Here is a 21966-nt window from a genome sequence, read left to right as displayed (position 1 = left end):
GGAGGAGTGGTGTACCTAGTCGGACGGATAGATCTCCCAGTCCGGCTGGGAGAAAAGGGCAACGGTCGGCACATGACCATCCGATTTATGGTGGTCGAAGAGCTGACCGCCTACAATCTCATTCTCGGCTAACCTACTCTGAACGAGTGCAAGGCCATCATCATCCCTTCTCTCATGCTAGTCAAGTATGAGAGGGATGATGGCACTGTTGGCTCCCTGAACAAGGATCAGAAGACGGCTAGAGAATGCTATCTCTCAGACGTCAAGCCTGTGGCTGCTGCAACCGGACGGGGGAAGGAGCCCATAGACCTTGATGATATCAAGGATGACCATCCGGCCCCAATAGCCTCAAAGAAAAGGAAGATTGATCAGCTGGTTGTGGTAAAAAAAAAAAGAAGCAATAGCAATCACTAACTGAGGAACGGTCAGATGACCTCCGTCCCCGGCCGGCTGGTGAGCACATTGATATTCCACTGGACGACAGTCGTCCAGAGCGAACTATTAAGGTGAGGACGGTTGCTTTTGCAAAGATGGGTGCAGACTTGCACCATCTACTAAAAGAATTCAAAGACATTTTTGCCTTTAAAGTGGAAGAGATGCCAGGCATCAGCCCGGATCTTGCTGTCTACAAACTCGCCGTGGATCCAACAAAGAAGCCCATCCGGGAAAAGAAAAAAATCACGGCGAGGAGAGAAGTCAGGCGGCAGCCGCCGAAGTAAAAAAAACTGTTAGATGTTGGGTTCATTCGGCCATAAAACTTCCCTGACTGGGTTGCGAATGTTGTGCTCATGAAGAAGCCGAATGGTATCTGGCGCATGTGCGTTGACTACACTGACTTGAACAAAGCATGTCCGAAGGATAGTTATCCACTTCCAAAGATCGACAGTCTGGTCGACTCTATAGCCGGACATGCCTTGGTGAGCTTTATGGACGCCTACTCAGGCTCCCACCAGATTCCCCTGTGGAAAAAGGATCAAGAAAAGACGGTATTCGTCACTGATCAGGGGTTATTCTGTTACACCGTGATGCCGTTTGGCTTGAAGAATGTGCCTGCTACTTTCCAACGAATGATTAATACAGTCTTAATTAATCAGATTGGGGGGACTGTAGAGGCATACATCGATGACATGATAGTCAAATCCAAGCAACAGGCAGATCACCTCGCTGACCTCCGAGAAACATTCGCCACACTCAGGCGGCACAAGGTCATGCTCAATCCCATGAAGTGTGTCTTAGGTGTTGAGTCTAGAAAGTTTCTCGGATTCCTGATTGACTAAAGGGGAATAAAGGCCAACCCTGAAAAAATACAGGCGGTCATTGACATGCAGTCGCCCCGCACTATCAAAGAAGTACAAAAGTTAACAAGTTGTCTAGCGGCCCTTGGTAGATTCCTCAGCCGATCAGGTGACAAGTGCCCCTACTTTTTCCAGGCGCTCAGGAAGAAGACTATGTTTGAATGAGGGGATGATGCTGAGGCGGCATTCCGAAAATTGAAGCAACATTTGCACTCTTTGCTAAGGCTAGTCAGCCCTTTTCCCAAAGAGACGCTCTACATGCACCTAGCTGTCTCAGATCATGCCCTCAGTGCCGTCCTCCTTACTAAAAGAGACGGCACCCAGCTCCCGGTCTATTTCATTAGCCACGTTCTCCAAAACACAGAGCTTCGGTACCCCATGGTTTAAAAAAATTTGGCCTCGCTCTTTACATGGCTGTCAAGAAGTTGAACCTTACTTCTTGGCACATCCGATCAAGCGGCCAATGACAATCTTGGAATCATCAGGCCGAATGCTCAAATGGGCTATTGAATTACAGGGACTGGAAATCACTTACGAACCAAGGAAGGCAAAATAGGGGCAGGCATTCGCCGACTTTATTCTCGAAATGAACAGGCCGGCTAACACTGATCAGGTTTGGAAAGTGTATGTGGACGGGAGCTCCACTTTGAACGGCTGTGGTGTAGGAGTTATACATTAGTCCCCTAAGGGGGATAAGTACGAGCATGCACTAAGGTTCAAGTTCCAAGCCTCAAATAATGAGGCTGAGTATGAAGACTTGCTAGTTGGCATCCGCATGTGCAAGGCGGCAGGGGCAACTAAAATTGACGCCTACTTTGACTCTCAATTGGTCATGACCAATACCATGGTGATTATGAAGCCACCCATCCGGCTATAATCAAATACTTGCAGGCGGTCAAAGCTGAGGCCAAGACACTAGAAGAATTCAATCTAAGTCAAGTGCCTCGGTCTAAAAACAATCAAGCGGATGCTCTGTCTAAGCTGACATCATCCGCCTCATGTGATACACCTCGGTTAGTCTTCTGGAAAGTAATGGAAAAATGAAGCATTGAAGAAGATCCCATTGGAATACTTGACCGAACTTCTACTTGGATAGATAGAATCCGGGCGTACCTGCTAGAAGGCACGCTGCCGGATTCAACTTTAGAAGCAGCCGCACTGAAAAAATGTGCGGCCAATTTCGAAATTTGCAAAGGAGAGCTTTTTAAGAAAGGGTTCCTACAACCCCTTTTGAAATACATCACCCCCGAAAAGGGGCAGGAAATTCTAAAAGACCTACATGCGGGCTTTTGTGCCTCACATATAGGCGGCAGGTCTCTAACAGAAAGAACCAGGCGACAGGGTTACTTCTGGCCTACCCTGGAGAAAGACGCCATGACATTGGTGAAAAAGTGCGATATATGCCAAAAATCGGCAAACTTATACATCGTCCAGCCACAGATCTGACGGCCATTCATAGCCCAGTTTCATTTTCCAAGTGGGGCATGGACATCTTGGGGCCATATACTTCTGCGTCAAGCGGACGGCGATATATCCTTTTTGCCGTAGATTATTTCACCAAATAGGTAGAGGCAGAGGCGCTCAAAAACATTAAGACTAAGGATGTCATCTCCATCTGAAAGAATATCATCACCCAGTTCAAGGTGCCTATGTCTATGGTTTTTGACAATGGTCCTCGATTTGAGACGCCTCAACTCAGACTTAATTGGGGGATCAAGGGATCTCACACTGTTTTGCATCAGTCGGCCGACCCTAAGCAAACGGTCAGGTTTAAGCCTTCAACAAGTTAATCTCAGATGGTATAAAAAAAGAAGATTGAAAGAACTTGCGGCCTATGGGCGGATGAACTACCACACATCCTATGGGCCATTAGAACAACAACAAAAGGGGCAACTCGAGAATCCCCATTCCTCATGGTGTATGGTGCAGAGGCCGTCTTGCCCATCGAACACTATTATCCGACTCTTCGAATCATGTTGTATGACGAAAAGGCGAATTGGGAGGCCATGTAGCTAACATTAGACTCACTTCCAGAATGCAGGGGCTATGCCGCCTTGCGCCGTGAGATCTACCGTCTGAGAATGACTAGAGCCTACAACAAGAGAGTGCACAAGTAGCCCTTTAAGGTTGGGGACTTTGTGCTACGGAAAATAGAGGCAGTCGGTAGGGCGAATGAACAAGGGAATCGAACCCCAAATTGGGAAGGCCCCTACCGAATCTATGAAGAAGTAAGAGGTGGCACCTACCTTTTGGAGACACCAGACGGCAGGCAGCTACCTAGAACCTAGAATGTAGATAACTTGGAAAAGTAATGCTTCTGAAATTTTGTAAATTTTTTATTCAAACTCATTAATGAAAAATCTACCTTCTTTCCCAGACTATGTCTATTTGTTTTCACATTTAAGAGCACCGCCTGCACAATGTGCAGACAGACCAAGCTCAAAATTTTATTACATCATAGGGTATCGCCTGAACAATGTGCAGACGGCCTAAACCCAACCATCCTACCATGATCGTGAGAACTGCCTGCACAATATGCAGGTGTCCTAACTCATTTAGCATTTTGTAAAATGCAGCAATAAAGACCGCCTGCACCGTAAGCAGTCGGCCTGAATACTTATAAGCATTGCCTGCATAATATGCAGACGACCTAAATCTACTTACCATTTATAGGCTAAGTAGTTGGCCGGATATGTTTAATAAATAAAGCTGTCTGCCCCAACATGAGTACGACCGTCTGCTCCAATATGAGTCAAACAACCGGCAATGTCCATTCGGGCGAAGTCGTCGAAGAGAGCATCTCCCATTTGGGTGGTACATTGCTCTATAAATCGAAAACAAACGGCCCTACCGACTGTCTGGATTAAGATGACGCTTGAATCAATCTAATTTGAAATCTAAAAAGTGTTAAGTTTTTCAACTGTTCTAATACAGACGGAAAGCGGCTACTGTTTCATTTTAGAGGCTACGTTATTTACCTATCACCGCCTGTTATTGCTCTGGGGCAATACAGACGAACAGACTATACTTATAATAATAAGCTAAGTTCAAGGACTTAGCGGCTTAATAGTGTCTAAACGACTAATTGAGACCTTTGGCCAGATACTCTTAAGTGTCTATACGTCTGCTCAAAATGGCCATCTGTCGCTTGGTTTGGGGAAATCACCATAGTGATTGATTGACTTAGAAACCAATCATACTTTAAAGTATCAATAATTTCTAAGTCAATCAACCCATTTTTGAAACCAATCGACATCCGGCCAGGGGCAAGGACATCCGGTATAATAAACAATCGCATAGTATATAGGAAGTTAAATACTTAGCCAAAATCTATGCATATCAAATAAAATTCAGAGCTTTAAAATTTTTTAAAGCAAGACGGCAATATAATTGGCTATATCAGATTCCTCGATGCCCCTGGTCGCCTCCTCTTCCGCCTCCTTCATGAGCCGGTTGTTAAACACATCATTGGCTATATCAAACTTGGCTTTCCAAATTTGGTAGTCAGAGCCCGGCTGCAATGATTCCCAAGCAATCTGCATGATGGATTCATAGTCCTCCATCATTTGTTTGACTAGGTCCTTTTTCTCCTCCTCAGCCAGGGATTTGTATTTAGACCTGAGTTGGGTCTCTTGGTTTTGCAGCCGGCCCTTGAGTGTATCAACCTGCCCCTGCAGGAGGCCCTCTTTCTTGTCCGCTTCCTCGAGGGGTTCCAAATTAGCCTTGAGGTCCTTGACCTCATTTTAATCTCGGTTATCCGCCCCCTCGCTGCATCCAAGTCCGTCTTGACCTGCAGATTAGCTGACGCTTGAGAATACATCATATCAAGTGTCAGTAGTTAATTTTGGGCAATCTCAAACTGAGCAGTGTCTAAGGAGGAGGCGGCCCGAGCTTTAGCAGTCATTACCTCTTTGGACTTGTCGAGGATTGGCTTTTTAAGCCCGTTCACGCGCAGCATAGCCTGCATTCGGCCAATAGTGAGAATGGTCAGTATCAAGCGGCTATACTCATTATTTAGGATAAAAATCATAAGTATCCTACCTCACAAAGAAGTGCCAAGATGGCTTCGAGGTTGAGGGAGCCAACTCCTCTGACAGACGATTTGTCTTTAGGCTCAAGCGCCCTCAGCATCTGTTTAGCCAGCTGTAGAACAGTCGACCTCTGCGAAACCTCTGCCAGATCAAACAAACATGAATTAAAAACTCTTAGCTTATGATCCAGTGCCCTTTTTGGCGACCGTTATTCCAACCACACTTAAAAATGGTTAAAGTGATGATACCTTCCGCCTCCTTCTCCCGGGCGGCTTTGCTTCCGCCTGCTACTGAGCTGACAACAGCATTTAGTGGCTTGCCACTCTTTGATACACCGGGGGTATCCAGCTTTAGGGTTGTCCTGATGGGGGTAGAACCGTCATGAGCCTTCCCAGGATTATGGGCGATGTGCTTCTTGGGCTTCCCGAAAGTGCCAACATCACCACCCGACTACTTTTGAAGCTTCGGGTCTAGCTGTTTGGAGGGAGAAGGTTTGGACGAACCACCTTGCATAGAATACACAAGTTAGTAAGCCGGGGATCTCAAGGAATCTCAATCCAAGTATAGTGGGAAAGTATCTCACCTTAGGAGCTCCGCCTGACAGCTGCTCCTCATTAGTCCGTTTGCCCAAGATGGACGAACGGTAATACGCTGCAGAATGTGCAGCCGGCTTCTTGGTGGTCGAGAGCTTCTCCATTGCTTTGTCTTCACAACAAGTAAGAGTTAGAAACTAAAGAAAGAACCAAGATCAACAAAGTAAAATAAAGCTAAGCGGCCTACTACCTCTCGGCCTCTCATTACTAAGACCGCAAGCGGCCAAATACGTCCCGTCAGATAACCACTCATGACGGGGAATGTAGCTTAGCGGGGTGACCTCCTTCTCCCCCGTCTCTTCATTGGTTCGAACGGCCACAATAAATAGGCCTCGATCTAGTATCTCCTTCTGCGCCTACCTTGGGACAGACGGCAGGGCTTTCTTCCCAACGAGGAGATGAGGGTTTCGGTTCCACCGGTTGTATCTCTTATTGCGTAGGCGGTCGGGGGAGGAGACTATGTAAAATTTCTTCCTCCATTCCTTCCATATGGACTCCTTCCCCACCGCCAACATATAACCCTTATGGCTAGTAAGGATGAACCATCTGGCGCCGGTTGACCGAGGAGTCTTGCTTAGATAATGCATGTAAGCGAATGCCTCAAAGCTGGGATCCACCTCCAGCATTTCACAAGCTACAACGTAGCCCATGATGTTAACCCAAGAGTTGGGGGCCAGTTGCCAGATACCCAGTTGGTATCCATCTAGAATCCTCTCCACGGCCGGATAGAGAGGGAAGCGCAGACCATCTTGAATGGCCGCCTCGTAATAGCCGAAGCATTGGTCGTTGTAGCTGGCCGCCTCAAGCCAGACGACTGTATCCTCAGTGTCCGGCACAGAGAGAAGAAACCCATATCCCATGAAATGGTTGGAAATGAACTTCCCAAAGTCCTCCGTCATCTTCACCCGCCTACCTTTGGGAACGTGCAGATAATAAGGAGCGCGTTCTAACCGGCGCGAAGCAGACGGCTCCGCCCATCCTTCCCCCTTGTCCACTGACAGGGTCTCTCTAGAAGCGTTTATTTTTTAGCGCGCCTCCTCCGAGTCAATGGAGGCGCTGTCAGAAGATGATGAATCAGAGTCATCATTAGAGCTATCGTCCAAGTTAGGGGCCTACTGGCTAGTGTCGGCAGTGTCCTCCCCCATTTCCTCATCCGGCATCGAATCATTTGACCTGGGAACTTGTTGTTCATTATCAAAATCCTCCAAAATCAAGGAGCCTGGGGTGCTAGTAGCACTAGGCGGATTATCATAGATTTCGGCAACAGGCGCCCTAATGGAGCCTTCAGAGTATACGGTCGAGCTTTCCGAATGGTACTAGGTACCACCCGTCCTACACGTCCTACTAGTTTGCTTCGCTCTGGCCATGGTGTCCTGTACAGCCATAGACACGGTCAGATTTTGAGAAGTTCTAAAAGGGAAGTCCTCGAATGAGCATTCGGCACTCCTAGTTCTAGATTCAGCCGTCCCCGATGACCGGCTTATTGCTAACCTAGGCCGTGCCGGGTGCGTTTGGGAAACCATTTTTGAAAAATAAAAAAAAAAATAAGGAAAGAGAATATTAGACGGTCACCTTACATGAAGGTACGAGAGCCGCTTGATCTGGAAATCAGCTTATAGGCGGATAAGAGGCCGGGTGTCGGATGCTATCACAAAAGAAAACAAATTCTCAGAAGTCAAAGATTTAAGATTCTCTCTTAAGATTCACGTAAACGTGTGAATGCAATGAAGAGGTCAACCCCTATTTATAGAAAGGGTGAAAAGTCTTAGGGTAAAAACCCTAGATTCTCCCATGGTAAACAGTAAAAAGCCGCTTCAATGAGAGGCGAACACCTGTCACAAGCGCCACGTGGCGAGCCACGTCACCCCTGTGAGGGGCAAATGATTTGGGTATTTATACCCCGCCAAGTGGCCCAATGAGAGTGCGACACGTGTCACAAAAAGAGGCATCCAAATGGACTACCTAGATGATGACACGTGTCACGCAGATATGGCCCCTGGGAGTGACGGCCTTCAAGGCCCAAATCCCAAGGAGCCGTAAAACGGCGCTGCCCTAAATCCTAGGTCACCAAACCCTAGGACAGAGCACACCTTTCTAGGACCCTATAAATAGGGAGATTCCTCCAATTATCAAGGCACGTCTTCAGCATTACATCATTTATTGCTCTCTAAAACAGAGAACACCTGATCTCAGAATCCGAGAAGATACTTACTTTCCGCACGTTTTACACCGGATCCGTACTAACTTAATCTTCGGAGGCGGACCTCCAAACATCCGGAGCTCTGTACTTTTGCAGGTACAGGTGGCTTCGTTTGATTCAGTCTTCGAGTTATAACTCTCCCAAGGGACACAAAAACACCCAAAACATTAGGGTTTGAGGGAAAGAGGATGAGGGAGATCTAAGGTTGGATATTTTACACGTGGTAAATTCGTGTAGTTGATCAGATTTAAAATATTTTTTATTTAATTAATTAAGATAAGGATAGAGCATATCTCCAAAATAAATGGTCTCTCTTTTATTTATTTAATTAATTAAAAAGAAAGAAAGACCACTTCTTTTAAGTAGATGGTCTCCCTCGTTTTTTATTTATTTGATTAAAAAAACGAGAGATCACTTTTCCTAAATAAATGGTCTCTCTCTTTTTTTATTTATTTAATAAAATAAGGAGAGACCACTTATCTTATATAAAGGGTATCTCTCCCTTTATTGATTTATTTAAATAAAAAAAAGAGACCATTTATTTGAAATATTGGGTCTCTTGAAACCAAGAGACCACATATTTAATTAAATCGTCTCTTATTTGAGGTCTCTTTAGCCAATTTTGTAGTAGTGCAAGTTCCTAAAACTTGTTGGCGACTCTTTTGCTCTAACTTCCTTCCCTTTGGACGCCACCATGCTTAAGTGTATGATTACATTGGGGCTCAAGTGTGGGATGTTTGAAATAATTCCCTACAGTGGCATTAGACATCGAACGATACTCTGCCTCTGCAGAAGACTTAGCAACAGTATGTTGCTTCTTAGTTTTCCAAGAGATAGGGGAAGCACCAAGAAACACCAACCAACCAGAAATCGATTGCCTCGTTAGAGGACAACTATCCCAATCCGAGTCACACCAACCTGTAATATGTAAGTCACAATCTAAACTCAAAAGGATTCCCTGACCCGGACATCCTTTCAAGTAGCGCACCGTACGAAGGGCGGCCTCCCAATGATCCTGACGCGGTTGTTGCATAAATTAGGATAAGATATGAACCGCATAAGACAAATTAGGTCTCGTGAATAAATAGATCAAACGACCCACAAGACGACGATACATTTTAGGATCAGAATTAAGTGGAGACTCTGATTTAGCCAGAGTATGATTCTGCTCAATAGGAGTACATGCCGGTCGTGCCCCTAGCAAACCAGAATCTGCAATTATATCAAGTGTATATTTCCGTTGACATAAAAATATGCCCTCCGGGCTCCGAGCAACCTCAATACCAAGAAAGTATTTCAACACACCCAAATCTTTCATATGAAAACAGTCACTCAAATATGATTTGAATGTTGAAATTGCAGAAGAATCATTACCAGATATATATAAATCATCAACATACACCAAAACACTAAGTTGAATAGCCCCAGATTGCAGAGTAAAGAGAGAGCAATCAAAGTACGATTGTAAAACACCATACCGTTTCAGAGATGAGGACAATTTAGAGAACCAACAATGAGGTGCTTGTTGTAGTCCATGCAATGACTTCCGAAGACGGCATACTAACCCAGATTGAGAACCATGAAAACTAGGGGTAGGCTTCATATAAACCTCCTCATCAAGATCACCATGTAGAAATGCATTATGGACATCCATTTAGTGTAATTCCCAATTTTTCGCAGAGGCCACCGCAAGAAAAGCACGAACAATAACCATTTTAGCTACGGGAACAAAAGTCTCGTTATAATTGATACCCTCAACCTGATGATTACCAAATATAACGAGACGAGCCTTCAATCTTTCAAGTGTGCCATCGGAATTAAGCTTGACCTTGTACACCCATCGGCATCCCAAGGCTATCTTTCCCGAAGGCAACTTCTCCATCACCCATGTTTCATTATTTTCAAGAGCAGTAATCTCATTTTGCATGGCCTCTCTCCAACCCTCGTGCTGCATTGCCTCATTAAAATTACGAGGCTCAACCATTGTATCCACAGCAGCAATAAACATACGGTGTCGCAAAGAAAAATTATTACAATTCACAAAATGTGCTAAGGGATAAGGAGTATCTGAGGAGCTTGGAGTAGACAATGAACATGGAGAGATAGATGGACTTGGAAGAGATATAGTATGTACGACGTATTCTCGGTGCCAACCCGGAGCTTGTCGGGGCTGTTGACCACGACCTAATTCTGTAGAGGTAGAGTTGGAAGAGCTCGGAGCAACCATAGTGCTACTGTCCGAGTTAGGAGCAGCCGTAGCAGTCTCGGTAGAAGACCCCACAGTGGGGCTGGGGGGGAGGCAGAAGCCGCAGGTGGCCTGCGGTCTGGGCTGCTATCCTAGGCAGAAACTGCAGGTGGCCTGTGGTATCTTCAGCTTGCACATGAGTACAAATCGACTCATCCCCTTTCACAAATGGGAATTCATTCTCAAAAAATTTAACATCACGAGAGACAAATATGTCATCAGTGTCTAAAACATACGATTTCCAACCCTTCTTGCCATGAGGATAACCCACAAACACACACTTTCTACTTCTAGGAGCAAATTTGTCACCCTTTACTTTTTGGTTATGAGCAAAGTAAAGACACCCAAAAACACGCAATTCATCAAAATTAGGTTCTTTGCCAAATAGAAGTTCATATGGAGTTTTATAGGCTAGTGTAGGCGTCATTCAAAGCGCGCCTACGTTAAGCATGTGTGAATATGCTTGGCACTCATAGAAAGTGGGAATTGACATAATACGATTAGGGAAAAGGAAAGTAGGGAGCCCCCAACAAGTTTTTTAGGAACTTGTAAACTGTTCACGGATCATAAAAGGCAACCAAGAATAAAGGGACAACGATGGGCAACAACGATTGACCCGTGAAGGTTACACCCCATTCATAATCCATGAGATTACTAACTTCATATGGTTTAGAACCACGAAAGGAGGATCGAGGATAATGGTACGAAATGAGTCATGGAGTCACATTCGCCCGTATTGGCCTCTACTCGATTCTTATAGCGAAAAGGGATTCCTGCGATTTCAAAGGCATGCAATCAAAGATTCAATTCGCTCCAAACTATTATTATGATAAATCGGTTAAATATTAATGCAACATATAATTCTAAAATATTCGTGATCACTTGATTAAACAACAAGATTAAAAAGGAACCTAAACCGGTTGTCCAAATTATCTTATTATGCATGATTTTCGATTACACATTCCCTTTAACATGCAATATGGTGATCATAATAACAATAGAATAAACATTAATATTGGAAGCAATTTAACCATAATATCATTAGTCAAATCAAATATAAATAACCCTAATCATGATACTAGCAACAAGAATAAAAATAAGAGTAATTAAGTGATTAATTACTCACTTTCTGCGTTTACTTGAATTGCTACATCATGAATAAATTGTTAGTAACTTCAATAAAAATATAAATCATATTGAAACAATTAAATTAAATAAAAGTAGAGTTGATTTGGTCCAAACCCTCTACCTTTCACGTCTTGGTTTAAGGACGGAACTTCGGGTGTTGTATGGACTCCTTGGAGTGCTAAGGAAGGAATGATGTAATTAGGAATACAGGTTTAAGGCTTAGAATATGATATAGAGAAAAAAGAGAATGATTTTTGGTGTAGAAGAGAGGAAGAGGGAATGATTAAGTGCCCCGAACTGCAAAAAGGAGGGGGGTATTTATAGAGGAAATGAATAGGGGGATGCACGGAACCCTAGAGCTACAGATAAACCCTAATTTGAGCGCTATGACATGGCATGTATGCTGCGACACGGCAACGGGCATCGTGTCACGGTATTATTTACCGTGGCGCAGCACAAAGTTTTGCCCTAATACATCCAAATTGATAAAGCACGTAAAGAGTTGTACGCGGAGAATACGCAGAAAAATTTCGTGTCACGGTATGTGTACCATGACACGGCAAAGGACACCGCGACACGGCACTGTCCACCGTGGCACGGTATAACGCACCGTGTCGCGGTGTACAGTTTTCCAAAAATGCGTCCAGATTCATAAGCGCGTGAGAAAAAAAACGCTGAAAAGACACGGGAAAGCACCGTGACACAGTGAAAATTACCGCATCACGGCACCAGGCACCGTGCCACGTTAGATTTTGCCACGACGCGGCATTTTAGCTGTTGCGTGGTAATTCCATTTTTTATGCGTTTTTAAAACTACGATAACTTTTTATCCGTAACTCAGAATAAGAAGTATAATATATCGCCGGAAAGCTTATCAAGTCTACTTTCCAACCAAATTTGAATCAGGTCAAAATCATTTGTATATTTTATGATATGGCCGTTTTAGTAAAGGGTGTCGGTTTTGGGTCGAGTTTAGTGTTTGGCTCATATCTTCTTCGTTTTAAATCGGAATTGGGCTTATGATATATCTTTGAAAATATTTTTGAAAGTCCTATCCAACTAAATAATAATTGGATCAAAATTATATAGCCACAAAATCAGATTAGCTCGGTTTTGTGATGTGGACACGAAAAGAGGAAAATAAGTTATGGTGTGGGGAAATAGGCTAAGAATTAGGTTGGTTTATGAAATATGTTGAATAGAAATATGGATTAAGCACTCTAAATATTAGATACTCAACCCAACCAATAATGGCGGTGAAAGGTTGTTCATCATCGGGTTTGGTTTTGAGGAGACATTTTTTAGGTGTCTACAGCTAGTAAACTAGAGGGAGTGCGATTAATTAAATAAACCGCTCCAAGAACATATTCACCCCAAAGATCAATCGACAAATTGCCTTGAAACATTAGTGCATGAATCACATTTAAAATATGTTGATTTTTACGCTCTACCCACCCATTTTGTTGAGGGGTGCCAACACAAGAGGTTTGGAAAAGAATGCCATTGTCATTAAAATACGGAAGCATGTGTTTGAATTCGGTTCCATTATCACTCTGTACACATTTAACAGTAACATCAAATTGACATTTAACCATAGCGAATAAGGAAAAAAAATAAGAATAAACTTTAGTTTTGTCATTTAATAAATAAACCCAAACACCTCTCGAAAAATCATCAACAATAGTTAAAAAATATTGAGCACCACAAGTAGAAGGTGTCTTATATGACCCTCATAAATCACAATGTATCATTTCAAGAATACGACTAGCTCTACTATCACTATTAGGAAAACTATCTCTAGATTGTTTAGCTTGAGGACAAACTTCACATGCTTTATTCAAAGATTTGCTACTAGAACTAGTACTAACAACAGGCACTAACTTGAAAATCTTATCCGACGGATGCCCCATATGCCGATGCCACAACTCAAATGTTGAAACCATCAAATTTGACACCGCACATACTTTAGGAAGTCGCCGAAAATAGTAGAGTCCATCAATCCGTTCACCGCCTCCAATCAGGCTCCTCGAGAGTTGGTCCTGTATAGCACATAAAGAGTTAATGAATTGTACATAACATGTAGAATCATCAATCATTTTAGAGACGGAAATTAAATTAGAATTTAATTTGGGAACATATAAAATGTTTTTAAGAATTATTCCGTCATCCAAATACACTCGGCTCTCCTTCGTTGCCATGGCTTGAGTACCATCCGGAAGACCGACAGGGCAAGGAGATATGAATTTCACATCCAGTAAACATGATTTGGCACCGGTAACATGATGAGAAGTGCCGGTGTCGATGATCCAAGATAATGAAAGAGACTCACCCGTCATCTTATCTTGTTGACGATTATTAGCCATAGTTAACAGAAGATGAACATGCTCAGGTTGGAGTTCTGCCAAAGCTGAGAGTATGTCTTGTGATGGAAGAGATGTAGCAGTAACAAGAGGGGTGCCCACGACATGAGCTCGAGCCGTGGGCTTACCTTGATCAGACGAGGCATCAGCAACGGAAGAAGAGGCAACAGCGGCAGCAGGTCTGCTAGGCGTAGAAAACCCCTGCTGTCCCGTACCTGCCCCCTTTTTTTACCAAATTTCTCGAGCCACCACTCGGGGTAACCATGGAGTATAAAACACCCCGAGTTGTCATGACCCGCGCGTTTACAGTGAGTGCAGTAGAGCTTTGATTTGTACACACGATACGTGGAATGGGAAGGCCTACGATCAAGGGGTAGTGTGAAGACATGAGCCTCATCTTTTTCAGATTAACCGTTCCCTTGAGAAATTGATCGAGAACGCTCTCCTGTAGAAAGGCCTGATATGCACGATAAAGAGTCACCGGAGGTTGCTGTGATAGAAGATTAGTTCGAAGAACCGCATATTTTTTATCATCAATGACAATAAAAAAATTGGTGTAATTTCTCCTCTACCCTATCCAATTCGTATTTGGCAGCAACATTACAAGAGCAATTCCTGCATTCACAGCCATGGGGGGGGGGGGGTTTAAGGCGCATAAGATCGTCAAATAAATTCATCAGAGTAGTGTAGTAGTCCTCAACCGACATGGTTGACGATTGTATGCAAGATGTGATGGAAGCCCGCAATTGCTGAAGTCGTAGGCCACTAGCCTCACAAAAACGGGTCTCCAAATAGTCCCAAAGTTTCTTCACCTCCTCGAAATAGGGTATAGAGGCTGCAAGTTTAGGATCAATAGCACACAAGAGCCATGAAATAACATGGAATTAACAGTTTCCCAATTGAGGAGTTTCTTCTTCTCTGATGGTTTAGATATTGTGCCATAAATAAAGCCATATTTGCAACGAGATTTTAAAAAAGATTGATCGCCCGAGACCAAGTAAGGTAGTTATATGATTTCAATACGACGTGAGTGATGAGATTCCCTGGTTGGTCACCGGCGCCAAGGTAGAAAGGAGAGGATGGATCGAGTTTGCCTTCGTCAGCCATGTCGATCAATCAAGCAGTAGAAAAAAAATTGCAGAATTTCAGGGTTTAGGGTTAGTGTTTTAGAGGGTAGAGTATAGTGGCTCCGATACTATGTCAAGATTAGAGAATAGAGAGAATAGAGTGTTGTATTTCGTATTAGCATATGCACAAGTAATTATATACAACCTCACAGATTAGGGCTCGTAACATAACAACGACCCATTAGTTATACACATTATATGGCCTAACAAATTTTGTTTCTCGTCATACCTAGGATAATATATTTAAAATGAATGATTCTTAACTTGTCAATTTAAATTTTAATTGAAATAAGAGCAATTCTGTACTTTCTTAATGATTTTTTATTTTAATTTTTTCACAAATTCTTATATGTGGCTGGCCACACCATTAGCAAAGCATCATGGAGGTTACTTCGTAAGTGTTGTAGGGGTTACTCGGTCAGTGTCACTTCGTCAATTTTATAGGGGTTTAGTAGATCATCAATATTGTTATAGGGGTTACTTGGTTAGTATTACAAGGGTTATTCAGTCAGTTTTATAGGGACGACTTTTTTATTTTACTAGCAGCCACATAGTGTGGCAAGCCGCACATAAAAAATGTTGTAATTTTTTTCATATTCCAATTGTCTTTGACATGATAAATATATCTTGTTGGTCTTTAGTCATTTTTTTTCCCACGTACTAGAGCCAAATTCTCATAATTCATGCTCTTGCTTGATATGAATACTAGTTTAGTTCCGTGCGATGTACGGTTTTAAACAAACACATGGTGAGATTTGTTTAAATACAGAGATAGAAAGTTTTCCACTCCATTATTTTTTTGTATACATGTTAAGTAATTTCTACTGTCGCATATTACTTGTAAAATATACAAACAAACAAACCAAAAAAAAAAAAAAATAAAAAAAAAAGACTGGTAAGGGATAAAGGATAAATCATATAAAAGGTTTATTAGATACTTTGTAAAAAAAACAAAAAGAAAAAATAATTATAAAATAAAAACTAATGATACCATCATAGCAAATTGACGAGAAACAAATTTATGTCAGAATGACATATGTACGATTTGTATAAGGAATGATTTCAACAATGTTTTGTTTTAGTATTAGTTAATAGATTAGTTCATGCTTTATATTATATAACTTTAATCTATACCCTTTCTTTTATTTCATGCTCTAAGTAATTTTGACAGATTTGGAGTAGCTTATTTCTCTATTTTGTCGACTGTGCTTGATTTGCCGGCGCTTCTTCATTGATCAATGCATTTCACCATTGGTGGACTATGACCTAAAGTGATAATTTCGATTGATTATACCATCCCTTGAATCCACATGACACAAAAGTGGCCAGTTGGGTTAATCTAACTTGAACCAGAGTGTCTAACTTATGCGAAGAGTGAGTGATTACTGAGATGGTTAGAGCTTTCTCCCCTATTTCAGAGAATTTTGGGATTGATCTCAACATCCACCTTTTGTGGCCTTCTAAATTACCAAAAAAGAAAACAATGTGACTTAAGTTCAAAGGATTCATTATTAGCAAACCTTAGCTTTTCCAAATTATAGTTTACTCAAAAACACAATTTTTAAATAATTTTTTAATTTAAAACAAATAAAATCAATGGGTTACTTATAAATTTATTAAACTAGAGTGTACCCGTGCAAAATGCACGGAATATATAAGAAAAAATATATTTAAAATATGAAAAGTTGATTTTGATGTTGGTGAAATTTACATAAGGTAGTGCCTTCTCACTTTGCAAATAATAATACTCGGTACACTTTGCAAGCTATATAATCCTTAGTTTTCTGAAAAAAAAAAAAAAAAAAAACCACCTTAGTTTATATTTTAATTTAGAATATATTATTTTTATAACGTTATATTCCTCAATTAACTTCTATTGGAATCATACTAATAAGGTGAAGAATTGAAGTTACTAATGGTGTAGCCATTTCTTGTATCAGTTCTCTTTCGTAATGAGTAGGGGATTAGAAATTAGAATTGATTTTTTTTTTTTTTTTGAAATAGATAAATTAAATCTTTTTAATTCAGTGTATTTTATTTTATTTTATTTTTTTAAATATTAATCATTATTAGTAACAGAGAAAAATTAGAACTTTTTAAGATATAATTGAGAGAATTTGGATGGTTGATTAAGATTAAATTGTAATCTTTTATACATTCTATACAGTTTTGTCAAAAAAAAAAAAAATATACTCTATACAGTAGACAAATACAATCAAATAATCATCCATAACCAATAATCAAAAGTATTGAAAACCTTGCAACGTTAATTTTTTTTAATCAAATTTTATAACTTGATCAATATCTTTCAATCCTTTTACATTTACATATGCAGAAGTGCAGAACTTATATATTCACACATAAGAAATTATAACCAATCTAATTACATAATATGATGGCACATTCCTTATTCAGTTTCCAACTCATAGTAATTATATAGTAAAAATTAATTATGTATCTAATAAAACCAAAACCTTATATTTCCAAAAGCACCCTACTTGGTAAAGATCAAACCAACCGATAAAAGCAAAACCTTGTATTTCCAAAAGCACCCTACTTGGTAAAGATCAAACCAACCGATAAAAGCAAAACCTTGTATTTCCAAAAGCATGGTAAAGATCAAACCAACATTATTGCTTCCTGTCAAAATAAAAAATTAAAAAAAAAAAAAAAAAAACCAACATTATTGCTCCGAAAAATAAAATTTTAAAGATATAAGTATAATCAGTACATTGATAACATTCATTATAATCATACGTTGATAACATTCGTTATATTCAAACAGCTTAAAAATTAAAAGTTTATAATCATATACTAAACTGGGAGTCCTCATAATAATCTGTATAACATTATAAGCGAAAATTGATTGCTAACCGAATCAGAAACCGAAGATACCCAATACAATAATCTACTATATCACCAAGTTTGATTTTGTCTTTGTTTAGATTTTTTTGCTATGAAGTATGAGTATTGATAAGTGTAGTAGTAATCTTAAGTTTGGTATATTATGGGGAGTGAAAATGAAAGTGGAGGTGTGGAGTTTTACAACTGATTAGCATGTTTAGTGGTTTTTTTTTTTTTTTTTTTTTTTTTTGAAAATGAGATTAGAAATAGATTAATATAAGGCTGATATTTTTAGAGAGCAGTTAGTGGATGGTGAATTGTATGTAAACTACATGTGTAATCTTTTTTTTTTAATTAAAAAAAGAAAAAAAAATTAAATAAGTGAAAAAGGCGGGAGTGAATGAGTGTAGTATTGGGGATTTGGAGGATTCTCGTGAAAAGTGTCTCTGTAATTATATATTAGATTAGTTTCAATACCTTTATTGCCAATCATTAATCGCCAATTTGTTCAAAATGTTTTTTTTTTATTGTTTATTATATTTTATTTAGTTCATTTCTTCTTCCTTTTTTTTTTTTTTTTTTGAAAGATCATGTCTCTCTATTTTATGATCATTTTTACACCTTTTTTTTATTGGTTATTGAGAAAATTACAAAATTCAGCAGTAAAAGTTTGCTTATTAGTTTTTAAGGTAAATAACACAACATAAAAGACCTCAGCTCAGTCTTGCTCTCAGAATAGAGTAACATAACCAAATACCAAAATACGCATTTGTGAAAGGTACGTACTGCTCTTACCTTGAAATTAGCAGTTTTATCGGTGGATCCAATGTGGTCCAGTTGAATAGATTATTAAATTTAATAAACCAGCAAATTATCAAAAGGTTAGTTAAATATGACAATAATTAAAGAAGTAAGGTTCTAAAAGATGTTTGTCATAAAATGGAATAAAGTAAAAGGGATTCGAAAATTTTAAAGTAAAGTGAGTCAAATATTCAGGATGTTTGTGATTTTAACGTCTATTAATATAGATACAACCTTTGTTTCATAATATTTGCAACAAATGTTTATTAACTTTTATTTTTCCTCCATTACTTTTCTCGTCAAACGCATCCTTATTCTTTCCTCCATTAATCATTCGCTAACAAATTTTTCCCCTAAAAATTTGTACTACCCTTTAAAGTTGCATGTAATAAGATGAGGTAATATAAAGACTCCTGATATAATGAAATTCTGATATAGAAATTACACCAAAACAATTAGTGGAGATCTAGCTTGACGCAAATTTTAACTAACAATAGTTTGTGGATATCTCAATCAGAAAACAATTCATCAAAAACTTGGTTGAAATTATGACTTTTCAAAAGGCCAATTGAAAAAATGATCTTGCTAATGAATAAAATATTCCATATACACATAGTGGGGTGTAATGAAATGTAGAACACTATCTATTGCCATTTTAATTAATTAGTGGGCATAACACTCATAATTCAAGTTGATAAGTATAATAATAACCAATTGGTCAGGATAAACATACTATAAATAGAGCAAACTTAGTGTAGTACATTCACCAACAGTACAAAAAATCATAATACACCATACTTCATACTTAAAACACAAATTTGGCAAACAATTCTTCGTGACAAAAACAGTAATGGAAGGCAAAGTAGGGTACAAGAGAATCATACTAGCACTCTTTTTCATCGTTGCAACTGGTATTATTAACTCTTCCATTTTAACTTCATTTTTTCCGTTACATATATGAATGACAACTTGACTAGCATGAGCAAAAATTATCAAGAAAAGCATGGTGTAGTCGGTAAAGAATTCACCTTGTAACTTGGAGGTCACAAGGTTGAATCCTCCCAATGCAATACTTGTGTGTGAGCATCCCTTAACCTCCTCCCAAGACCAAAAAAACTGTGAGGATTGAGGTCTAATTAGGGTTCACTGTATCTTAACCAAAAAAATTTACTAGCATGAGCATGCATAATCATATTATTAATATACTCCCAATTTGTTGTTTAATACTGACATTTTTTATTAAAGTGTGACATTTTTCATAAACAACCTTCTTTTTTAGGGTAACAATGCTATAAATGGATATACACTACCCAATTATATATATGCATTTATAACGGGGACGTCCCACTTTCTCGTAATGAGAAACAAAATTTGTTTCTCACATGGTGTTTTTGTAAATAAACCAATAAATTTATACAACTTTATTCAATTGTGGAGCACAATATAATGAAAAAATTGTTGATTTATTCACGAAAATGCCCTCATGAGAAACAAATTCCGTTTCTCTATATGAGAAACTGGGAGGATTCAACCTTGTGACTTCCACACTATAAATTAATTTTGTTGTATGTATATATAGTGATGCTGCAAGTCCTTGCTGTGAAAGCACAACAAGAGAATCCAGTGTGCGAGGAGCACCTTGGACATCCATGCACTCCTGGTGTTAGAGAATGTTGCGCTAACACTGGACGACAATGCGTGGCTGCTCCATCTTCGAACGGTTTCCGGTGCATGTAAAACCGTCAGCCATCACCACCAACGGCAACATCAATGACAACCTATTGTACTGCTTAATTATATTAGATCTCCTTTGAGTTCTATACCTCTATTATGAAACTTTAATGTCTTTTTTTTTTTTTTGTGTGTTTATATATATGTTTGGTGAAGTGAATTATCTAGTGTAAAATGGTTGTCTCATTTAATAAATAAAGAGAGTGTCCTTCGTTTTCTAATTTGTTATTTTGACATTATTTTGATAATAACGAAGTGGAGACTTTTCTAAATATAAATATATTTAGTATTTTATTTTATTTTATTTTATTTTATTTTATTAATGAAAAGCCATGTACAAATAAACTCTAAATTAGCCAAATACATATAAACACATCAAATAAAAGTATTTATCACTGAAGCCACAATCGTATAATAGATCTTACAGGTAAATCTCTCGCGCACATACATCACTAGAATATACAACTTCTTGAATTCTTTGTAATTAAGAGGATGAATTTCATCTGTTTTATTTGAACGTATTAGAAAACTTTGACAACCCTCTTATAAGACTTTAGAAGGAACATTTATTCAAATCAACTCATTAATTCCCCATTTAGAAGGACAATACACCTGTTGAACAAAGTCAACTAACCTTGTCATATAAGACTTTAATCCTTTTACTCAATCATTATTCAAGTCATGAAAGAGTAATAATAAAATTATACCTCATGTACATAATTAATAAATTTTACTTAAATCATCAAATTCCAAATCCATTAATCAATCATACAATGATTAATTAATTAGAGAGCTAACAACATTTTCCAAATACCAAAACATGCGTCTCAAACACAAGCATATGAATAATTCAATTTGTAACCAAACAATCCACAACCAAGCACTTCCATGGCCAATACATGAAACTAGGTTCTTACAACTCCTTAAAGGTGCTTCTAAAGTCAAGGATTTCCTTCACTCGTACATACCTTGAATAACCGGAGCGAGTGTCACTTTTCCACTTAAAATCACCTTCTACAAAATATCCTCCTAAGCCAACTATCAAAAATTCAATAAATACACAAAGCCACAAAATTTAAATCAATACTATTAGACTTTAGAAACATCAAAATCATTAAAACAACCCTTCTAAGCCTCCCAATTGCTTAAACTTATAGTTTATGAGTAGAACTATGGATTTCAACCGAAAATTCACCAAAATACACCTTTGTTTATAAAATTTCAGCATGCTTAATTACTAACTAGTAAAAGCTTTTCACCCAAAAAAAAAAAAAAAAAAAAAAAAAAAAAAAAAAAAAAAAAATTACTAACTAGTAAAAGCTGAAATTTAATTTTTATCAAAGTCTTAAGGAAATCATAAAGTTTATACTTAGTAGCATTGTAACAGTAGGTCGCTAAAGTATAACGCAACATTATAATCTTTTATTTTTGATTCTAAAACAACAAATTTCTTACTATACATAATCTAAACATTTATTTAGATTAATATTACAAATCTTGATTATTTAATAGTCCATAGTCACAATATAAGGTTCTGTTCACTTCACCTTAAAAAGTTAATTTCAGTTCCGTAAAAATAATTTCAGTTAAGTGAAAATCAGTAAATGTAAA

The 21966-nt window shown here is 39.0% G+C and overlaps 1 long non-coding RNA gene across 1 annotated transcript; it reads left to right on the top strand.

The window, feature by feature from the left end:
• The first annotated feature begins 19400 nt into the window (after positions 1-19400).
• LOC145576457 (uncharacterized) lies at positions 19401-20576 on the top strand. The gene is made up of 2 exons (XR_014098391.1): positions 19401-19535; positions 20204-20576. It is a non-coding gene; the product is annotated as an uncharacterized LOC145576457 (long non-coding RNA).
• Positions 20577-21966: the final 1390 nt, after the last annotated feature.

Source organism: Chenopodium album, chromosome 13, assembly GCF_948465745.1.
Source record: "Chenopodium album chromosome 13, dcCheAlbu1.1, whole genome shotgun sequence".
Classification (NCBI taxonomy): domain Eukaryota; kingdom Viridiplantae; phylum Streptophyta; class Magnoliopsida; order Caryophyllales; family Amaranthaceae; genus Chenopodium; species Chenopodium album.
The sequence above is the reverse complement of the archived record's forward strand: the minus strand, read 5'-3'. Positions and strand labels throughout refer to the sequence as shown.